This window comes from Dasypus novemcinctus, chromosome 30, assembly GCF_030445035.2.
Source record: "Dasypus novemcinctus isolate mDasNov1 chromosome 30, mDasNov1.1.hap2, whole genome shotgun sequence".
Lineage (NCBI taxonomy): Eukaryota > Metazoa > Chordata > Mammalia > Cingulata > Dasypodidae > Dasypus > Dasypus novemcinctus.
This window is the reverse complement of record NC_080702.1, coordinates 40275154-40284828: the sequence shown is the minus strand read 5'-3', so window position 1 is coordinate 40284828 and position 9675 is coordinate 40275154. Positions and strand designations below refer to the sequence as shown.

General features: G+C 42.5%; 1 pseudogene; it reads right to left on the bottom strand.

Annotated features, from left to right (window-relative positions):
* Window positions 1–6943: 6943 nt before the first annotated feature.
* LOC131276828 (bone morphogenetic protein 7 pseudogene) lies at window positions 6944–8349 on the bottom strand (annotated as a pseudogene).
* Window positions 8350–9675: the final 1326 nt, after the last annotated feature.

The window sequence follows — 9675 nt, the reverse complement described above, 5'->3', positions numbered from 1 at the left end:
ACCAAAATATGGCTACCATAAATAACTCTCTAAACGTAATAACACTGAATGTCAACGGATTAAACTCACCTATCAAAAGATTCAGACTGGGACACTGGAAAAGGAAATAGGACCCATCTATATGCTGCCTACAAGAGACACATCTTAGACCCAGAGACTCATGGAGGTTGAAAGTGAATGGCTGGAAAACAATCATACAAGCAAACAACAACCCAAAAAAGGCAGGAGTAGCTATATTAATATCAGACAAAATAGACTTTAAATGTGAAACAATTGTGAGAGACAAAGAAGGATACTATATTTTAGTGAAAGGGACAATCTGTCAAGAAGATCAAACAATCATAAATATTTATGCTCCTAACAAGGGCGCCTCTAAATATGTGAGGCAAACGCTGGAAAAACTAAGTGAAAGAATAGATGCATCTACAATTATAGTGGGGGATTTTAATACACCGCTATCAACTCTGGACAGAACATCTCAAAAGAGAATCACTAAAGAAACAAAACATTTGAACAGTATATTAGAAGAGCTGTATCTAATAGACATATATAGATCATTACACCAAACACAGCAGGATACATTTTTCTCAAGCGCACAGGGAACATTCTCCAAGATTGACCATATGCTAGGCCACAAAGAAAGGCTTAATGAATTCAGAAAGATCGAATTCATACAACACAATATCTCTGACCACATTGGAGTCAAGCTGGAAATTTGCAAGGGACAGAGACCCAGACTTCACACGACAATTTCGAAATTAAACAGCACACTCTTAGAAAAACAGTGGGTCAAAGAGGAAATCTCAAAAGAAATCAATGACTACCATGAAACAAATGATAATGATAACACAACATACCAAAATTTATGGGATGCAGCAAAAGCGGTACTGAGAGGGAAATTTATAGTCATAAATTCATATATCAAAAAAGAAGGAAGAACAAAAATTGGAGAACTAAGTGCACTTTTGACGGAATTAGAAAAACAACAACAAAGTAACCCAACAGGAAGAAGAAGGAAGGAAATAACAAAGATAAGAGCAGAACTAAATGAAATAGAAAATAAGAAAGTACTTGAAAAAAATAAACAAGACCAAGAGCTGGTTTTTTGAGAAGATCAACAAAATTGACAATCCTTTAGCGAGACTAACAAAGAAAAAAAGAGTAAAGATGCAAATACAAAAAATAAGAAATGAGAAAGGTGATATCACCACTGACCCCACAGAAATAAAGACTATCATAAGAGGATGCTTTGAAAAACTAAATTCCAACAAAAATGACAATTTAGAGGAAATGGACAAATTCCTAGAAACTCATAAGCAGCCCATACTGACGAAAGAAGAAATTGATGATCTTAACAAACCAATCACAAGCAAAGAGATAGAATCAGTCATTAAAAATCTCCCAACTAAGAAGAGCCCAGGGACAGACGGCTTCACAGGTGAATTCTACAAAACATTCCGGAAAGAACTAACACCAATCCTGTTGAAACTATTCCAAAAAATCGAAACAGAAGGAACACTGCCTAATTCCTTCTATGATGCCAACATTACCCTAGTACCAAAGCCAATCAAAGACACCACAAGAAATGAAAATTACGGACCAATTTCTCTAATGAACCTAGACGCAAAAATACTTAACAAAATACTTGCTAATCATATTCAACAACACATTAAAAGAATTATACACCATGACCAACTGGGATTTATTCCAGGTATGCAAGGATGGTTCAACATAAGAAAAACAATCAATGTAATACACCATATAAACAGATTGAGAGAAAAAAACCACATGATTATATCTATAGATGCAGAAAATGCATTTGACAAAATACAGCACCCCTTCCTGATAAAAACACTCCAAAAGATTGGAATACAAGGAAAATTTTTGAACATGATAAAGAGTATATAGGAAAAACCGAAAGCCAACATTGTTTACAATGGCGAAATCCTGAAATCCTTCCCTCTAAACTCAGGAACAAGACAAGGATGCCCATTGTCTCTGCTCCTATTTAACATTGTCTTGGAAGTACTTGCTCGAGCACTGAGACAAGAACCAGATATAAAAGGCATTCAAATTGGAAGGGAAGAAGTCAAAATTTCATTATTTGCAGATGACATGATCATATATATAGAAAAGCCTGAGAGATCTACAACAAAGCTCCTAGAACTCATAAATGAGTTTAGCAATGTCGCAGATTATAAAATCAATGCGCAAAAATCAGTAGAATTTTTGTACACCAATAATGAGCAAGATCAGGAGGAAATCAAGAAACAAATACCATTCACAATAGTAAATAAAAAAATCAAATATTTAGGAATAAATTTAACTAAAGAGGTAAAAAACTTATACATCGAGAACTATACAAGATTGTTCAAGGAAATCAAAGAAGACCTAAATAAATGGAAGAATATTCCCTGTTCATGGATAGGGAGACTGAATATTATTAAGATGTCTATCCTACCAAAACTGATCTACACATTCAATGCAATCCCAATAAAAATCAACACAGCCTTCTTTAAGGAACTAGAAAAACTAACTATGAAATTTATTTGGAATAAAAAGAGGCCCCGAATAGCCAAAGACATGTTGAAAAAGAAAAATGAAATAGGAGGAATCACACTTCCTGACTTCAAAACATATTACAAAGCTACAGTAGTGAAAAGAGCATGGTACTGGCATAAGGAGAGACACACAGACCAATGGAATCGAATTGAAAGTTCAGATATAGAACCTCATGTATATAGCCATATAATATTTGATAAAGCCACCAAACCCTCTCAACTGGGAGAGAATGGCCTATTCAACAAATGGTGCCTGGAGAACTGGATAGCCATTTGTAGAAGAATGAAAGAGGATTACCATCTCACACCTTATACAAAGATCAACTCAAGATGGATCAAAGACCTAAATATAAGAGCCAAGACCATAAAGACCTTAGAAAGCAGTGTAGGGAAACATCTACAGGATCTTGTAATAGGAAATGGCTTCATGAATATGACACCAAAAGCACGAGCAGCAAAAGAACAAATAGATAAATGGGACTACCTCAGAATTAAAGCCTTCTGCACCTCAAAGGAATTTGTCAAGAAAGTAAAAAGGGAACCCACACAATGGGAGAAAATATTTGGCAACCATATATCTGATAAGAGACTTAAAACTTGCATATATAAAGAACTCATATATCTCGAAAACAAAAAGATAAACAACCCATTTAAAAAATGGGAAAAAGATTTAAACAGACAATTCTCCAAAGAAGAAATACAAATGGCTAAAACGCACATGAAAAAATGCTCCAAATCTCTAGCTATCAGGGAAATGCAAATCAAAACTACAATGAGATACCATCTTACTCCCATAAGATTGGCAGCCTTGAAAAAAAACAGTAGAATACAAATGCTGGAGAGGATGTGAAGAAAGGGGAACACTCATCAATTGCTGGTGGGAATGCAGAAGGATCCAACCATTCTGGAGGACAGTTTGGCAGTTTCTCAAAAAATTATCCATAGATTTGCCATATGACCCAGCAATACCACTGCTGGGTATATACCCATCAGATCTGAAAACAAGGACACAATCCGATATATGTACACCAATGTTCATAGCAGCATTGTTCACTATCGCCAAAAGTTGGAATCAATCCAAATGTCCATCAACAGATGAGTGGATCAATAAAATGTGGTATATACACACAATGGAATACTACTCAGCTGTAAGAACCAATACACTACAATCGCATGTGATAACATGGATGAACCTTGAGAATCTCATGTTGAGTGAAGCAACCCAGGCATTGAAGGACAAATACTATATGACCTCAATGATATGAAATAAGCTAACTGCCTCAAAGAGCTAGAGTTTGGAAAAGTGGCTTACTGGAAATCAGGGGGTGGAGGAAGGATGTGAGTTAATGTCTGCATGGGTGGAATCTGTGATGAGCTGGCAGTAAGTATGAGCACAAAGAAGGGACAAAATGGGGGCAAGGGGTTACCTTCGGGTGGGGTTTTCTGGGTTTGAGGGGGGCTGGGGATGGGAAGAGGGGTAATATTGTCCAAGAAATAGGTGGGAGGGAGGGGCAACATACAAACATGGGAGAGTGTCAGAAGTTCATTGAGAACTAAATGTTGAGTAAAACGTATCAAGGTATAAGTAGGAGGGTTACCTGGTTAGGATGCTCAGGGGGTATGGTCTGATGTGGGATGGACTCCGGAGGGAATAGCTGAAGGCTCATTTTACCAAGGTGGGTTCTACCATTGGGTGGGGTGGACCCATATCCTGGGGAAATGCCGTCGAATAGAGAGAACTGTATCTCTCGTGAGAAAGGTCAGCTCCCAGGGCATTAGATTGGCAGGCGTTGTGGGCCCTAAGGGGAGGGGAAAATGGATGTGCAATGGATGGAACAAAGGTAAATAAGGGGGCAAAAGAGGAGTTATGTGAGAGTACACGAGGATGAATATAAAACAGCTAATATTACACCAAATCATATAGGGGACGACAGACTAATAATGAAAACCATAAGACAAAACATAGGATAACTAAAAAATTTAGAAAACTGTACAACCTAAAGTATGGACCACATAGTAAGCACAAATGTTACCTTGTTTGAAAACTATAGTTTCGGAATCTGTACATCAGTTTCAGGAAATATGATATGAATAAGTTAAAAGATTATTGCTGTGGAAGGCAAAAGGTTTTATGGTGGATCTGGGGAAATACTGTATATTGTATATATGAATTTTGGTGATCTAAGACTCTTCTGAAGCTGACATTATGTTGGGATTCACTTTACGGGAAGTTTTGGATCATAGAGTGGTTCAACAATGGCAGCGGAGGAATACTGATATGGGATGGTATTGACAAGATATATATGGTTGACAGGGAGTTATACAGGGCATATGCCCAGGGTATATGGTAATGTCTATATATACTCATAGTGGAAGCAATTAAAAACAACATCTGGGGGCGTACTGGGCTCCTGGCCGGGGGGTCACTGTTGTGGGCCCTGGGAGAGCAGCGGCAATCCTCCAGGTGCAACGGCAAGAACCAGGAAGGAAGGAGGGCCCAACAGTGGGCTCTTGATACTAATGGCTACACTTTTGAGCCTATACACCTGCAATAAGAACAAGGCCTAGAGTAGCATTGTGCCTGGGGCTTTCCTCCTGACAGCCTTCATGTTACTCAAATGTGGCCATTCTCACAGCCAAACTCAGCGTGTAGATGCGATGCATTCCCCCCAGCGTGGGACACGACACCCGGGGATGAGCCTCCCTGGCACCGAGGGATCACTACCACATACCAGCTGAAGAAGCAACTAGAAAATGACCTTGAATTAAAGATTCAATGCGGAACAGCAGAATATACCTGTCTACATATAATAACATGACTTCGGGAAGAGGTTTGACCTAATGTAAGGGGGAAATGGAAAGGAGAAATGAGATTATAAGGCTGTGAGTCTCTAAAAAAGAGTCTGGAGGTTGTCAGAAGGAATACCCCTATGTACAACTGAACAGAGTCTAAGAGACAGATAAGGTAGATACAACCCCAGGTATTGGTTCTTTTGAGGGATAAAGAGACCCACGGGTTCTATGGTCATGGCAGAAGTGGTTCACTGCCATGACAGATGGCCCTTCTTTGGAGCTGGTGTTTCTGCGTGATGGAATTGGACTCAGAGGGGATCTCTTTTCACAAGACTTGCATGCTACTTTATTGGAATTGTAGTTGGTGCTGGGTTTAAGATATATGTAGGGGATTTGAATCTCTGGACTGATAATATGACACCCAGGCCCAGAGCCTCAACAGACTTCAGCTCCTACACTTTGATTTATTGTACTTACTCCACTCAGCTAACATGGAGTTGAAGAAGGTCAACCACCACAACATGGAGCCTAGAGTGTCTACAACTAGAAGCGGGAGGAGTGCATCCAGTACCCATGTGGAATCTAAGCCCTCACTTGACATAGGTGTGCAATGGACACAACCAATCCAATGTCCACAGAGAAAATGTGGAATGGGTGTGGGAACAGTAGCCATGGGGCCTGCTGGGTGTGGGGAACGGGAGGAAGAGATGAGATGTGGAGGCGTTTTTGGGACGTGGAGTTGTCCTGGATAGTGCTTCACGGACAATTACGGGGCACTGTAGAACCCCCCAGGGCCCACTGGATGGAACGTGAGAGAGTCTGGGCTATGATGTGGACCATTGACTATGGGGTGCAGTGATGCTCAGAGATGTACTTACCAGGTGCAATGGATGTGTCATGATGATGGGAGAGAGTGTTGCTGTGGGGTGAGTGGGGGGCGGGGGCGGTGGGGTTGAATGGGACCTCATATTTTTTTTTAATGTAATTTAAAAAATAAATAAATAAATAATTTTTAAAAAATACAGATTTATTAAATTTGTGAGAAATCCCAGTAATATAGATGATGAAAAAGGTTATTTGAAGATGAACGATTTGAGTAGATTAAAGGATCTTTTTTTGGGGGGAGGGGAATAAATTGCTTAGGAAAATATATCTGTAACATCCTAACCATTTCCTTTTTTTTATTGTGACATTAATAAACTTCCATGTCAGTTTTTGCTAAGCACAGACACAACTGTACTCACTCTGGGGGTGCCCCTTTGCTCCTTCTGCTGGGTGGCCTGAGAGAAGGGCAGGTATAATACCCCTGGAAATGAGTCAGTGCAGGGCTGAGACTTCACAGCCTGAGGCTGTGGACAGGCAAATTTTTCTTTATATATAAGCCTGTCATATACATATACATATATGTATACGTATACATATACATATATGTATACATATACATATACATATATGTATACGTATGTATATTTTTCCTGCTAGGTTTTGTCTGCAGCAGTTTATAGGATCTTGAACATAGGATGAGATGCCCATGATAAAAAAGGATCAAAAGCTATTTGTATCTTGAATTCCTTAATATGCCTGCATCTTTATAGTGGGGGAAAGGAAAGGGAGGGTGGTTGGTCTGGTGGCTCCTTGCCAAGGCTGGGCAGTGGGAGAACTTGGGCAGCGAGAGACCAAGGATCCAGAAAAATGTGGCCCCAAAGTGCGTGCCTTCCCGGAGAAGAGGGGCAGCCACAGGCCGGGACAACCATGTGTTTGTGTTTCTTCAGGATGACATTGGAGCTGTCATAAGTAGAGGACGGAGATGGCATTGAGCTGGGTAGGAGCGCAGCAGGGCTTGGGCACGGTCTCTGACCTGATGAAGTGGACGAGCCTTTGCACAATGGCGTGGTTGGCGGGTTCAGGTAGGAGTGGAGTGGGAAGGCGCACTCCCCCTCTCGCAGTACTACGCAGCATAGACTTTGGGGGCGATGACCCAGTCCTGCCAGCCCGGGTGGCGGAAACTGACACACAGCTCGTGCTTCTTACACACCTGCCCCTCGTCGCTGCTGCTGCTTTCTGCCACGTTGGCCATCCTCAGCGTCTCCTGGCTCTCGGGCGTCTTGCAGGGGTTCTGGCTGCGCTGCTTGCCCGCCGCGGACCCGACGCTGCGTAGGTGGCCCTTGGTGGCCTTGAAGAACGCCCCCAGGAAGGGCTGCTTGCTCTGTGGCCCGAGCCGCCTGACGAGGCCCGCCGGCTTGTGGCTGATGCTCTGCCCGTGCAGCGTCTCCACCAGGAGCTGCAGGCCCAGGTGTACCGCGATGACCACCCGGTGGCTGCTGGTGGCCGTGATGTCCATCACCAGCCGGCCCTCCTCGGAGGCCCAGAGGGTGCGACTGTCGAGCAGGAACAGGCCCGACTCCCCGCCCAAGTGCTCCTGCAGCCCCTGGGGAACGCTGATCCGGAACGTCTCGATGTCAAAGCGTTCCCGGACACAGTCCTGTGGATCCGGAATTTGGCTGCAGTACCCTTCTGGAATCCCGATGGTGGCAGCGTGGGGGGAAGGGCTCTCTGTCATACTCCACGCGGCTGACGAAGCTCGTGACCCTGTTGGCCTGGGTGAGGAAGGGGCTGTTTCGCAGGCTGGCCAGAGGGGTCCCTGGGTACTGAAGACGGCCTTGCGCGGGCGCAGCGGGGCGGGTCGTCAGCAAGTGCCACCTGCAGCAAGTAACCGATAGGCGTGTACGGCTGCCTGCCCCCCTCCACCACCTGGGGCAGCGAGGGTCCCAGTGCCTGGTGCCAGGAGCCGGGTGCAGGGTCAGCGCAGAGAGCCGGGGAGATGCACGTGCGTTTGATGCACGCTGAAGCGCCCCCAGCTTCGAGGCCCTCTGGGCACCCCCGTGCTACACTCTGTCTTGGCTGACTTCAGCCTGGACGAGGTGCACTCAAGTTTCATCCACCAGCGCCTCTGCAACCAGGAGCAGGGTGAGATGTAGCCCGAGATCCTCTCCATCTTACGCTTGCCCCACCGACCTTGCTGCCACCTCCAGGACAAACCCAACTCTGAGTGCATGTGCCATGGCTGTGGAGGCTGGAGGGCCCGAAGGCCAGGGCTTCTCCTCCCCCTACAAGATTAAAGGAGCTTAAACTTCATCATCACCAACGTATTCCCATGGGACAGAATGTTGCATCTCCAAAACCAGATTGGATTTTGTTTATTATAAGAGTCAGTCCTTCCTTCCTTCCTTCTTTCCTTCCTTCCTTCCTTCCTCCCTTCCTTCCTTCCTTCCTTCCTTCCTTCCTTCCTTCCTTCCTTCCTTCCTTCCTCCTTTCTTTTCCTTCCTCTTCTCCTTTCCTCCTTTCTTCCATTTTTCCAAGAAAATTTACATTCATGGTTAGTAAAAAGAAAGAGAAATTCAACAGCATGTGGTGGAGAATTTTTCAACTATGTTGATAATAAAGGTTACTCTACTTGCTAAAGCTGAACATCAAATTGGTTTCTGAGTTACTATATATCAGCAAATAATTCAATTCTCATTACTAGAAAAGAACATATTATTTTCTCAGAAAAAAAATCAGACATTCTTAGAAATCATGTCTAAAATAAATCTGAAAGGAGGAACCCTGCTTTTAAGTAAGACTGAATAGAACAATTTGGAGTTCTACATAAGATTTACACCTAATAAAATGAAATGATTTTCCCTGATTATTTCTTGAAATCAGAGTAAAACATTAAATATGCTGCATTTCAGAAGGTCATTCTGGTAGAATCTAAGTTAATGCTCAGCATATAAAGCTTCCTGCATATTTTTATATTGTCAGAGGTAGGCTCTAGAGAATGCGAAAAAGAGAAGACAAACTCTGTCTCTTCTGGATGATCTTCCATACAAATAGCAATTCTGACTGGCAGTCTTTTGAGTGTCATAGGCACATTGATGCTATTCTCTCCATTAAAACCTGAAATAATGCAGTAATGAACAGGGAAATGTACTATCAGGTATAAAATAAAGCATATCATCATGTGAGCATATTAAAACATTGTGGTCTTTGTTCAAGAGGGAAAAGTCAAATAAATATATTAGGTAATTCAGGTAGGAATTTATTATTTTTAAAAGATGTCAGTGGAAATCTATGTGAAATAAGTAATATTCCATAAATGTTATTGGCTCATGAAGATTACCATAAAGAGGAAGATTGTGGGAGGATGGTGATCAATTCTCAGGCATAGCTGAATACTCTCATATAAATAATGGGGAAAGAGAAAAAGCATTCTAAGGGACCTGCTTTGGGTATTAGCACACCAGGACTGTGCTAAACAACTCCCAGAAGGGTGAGGGAC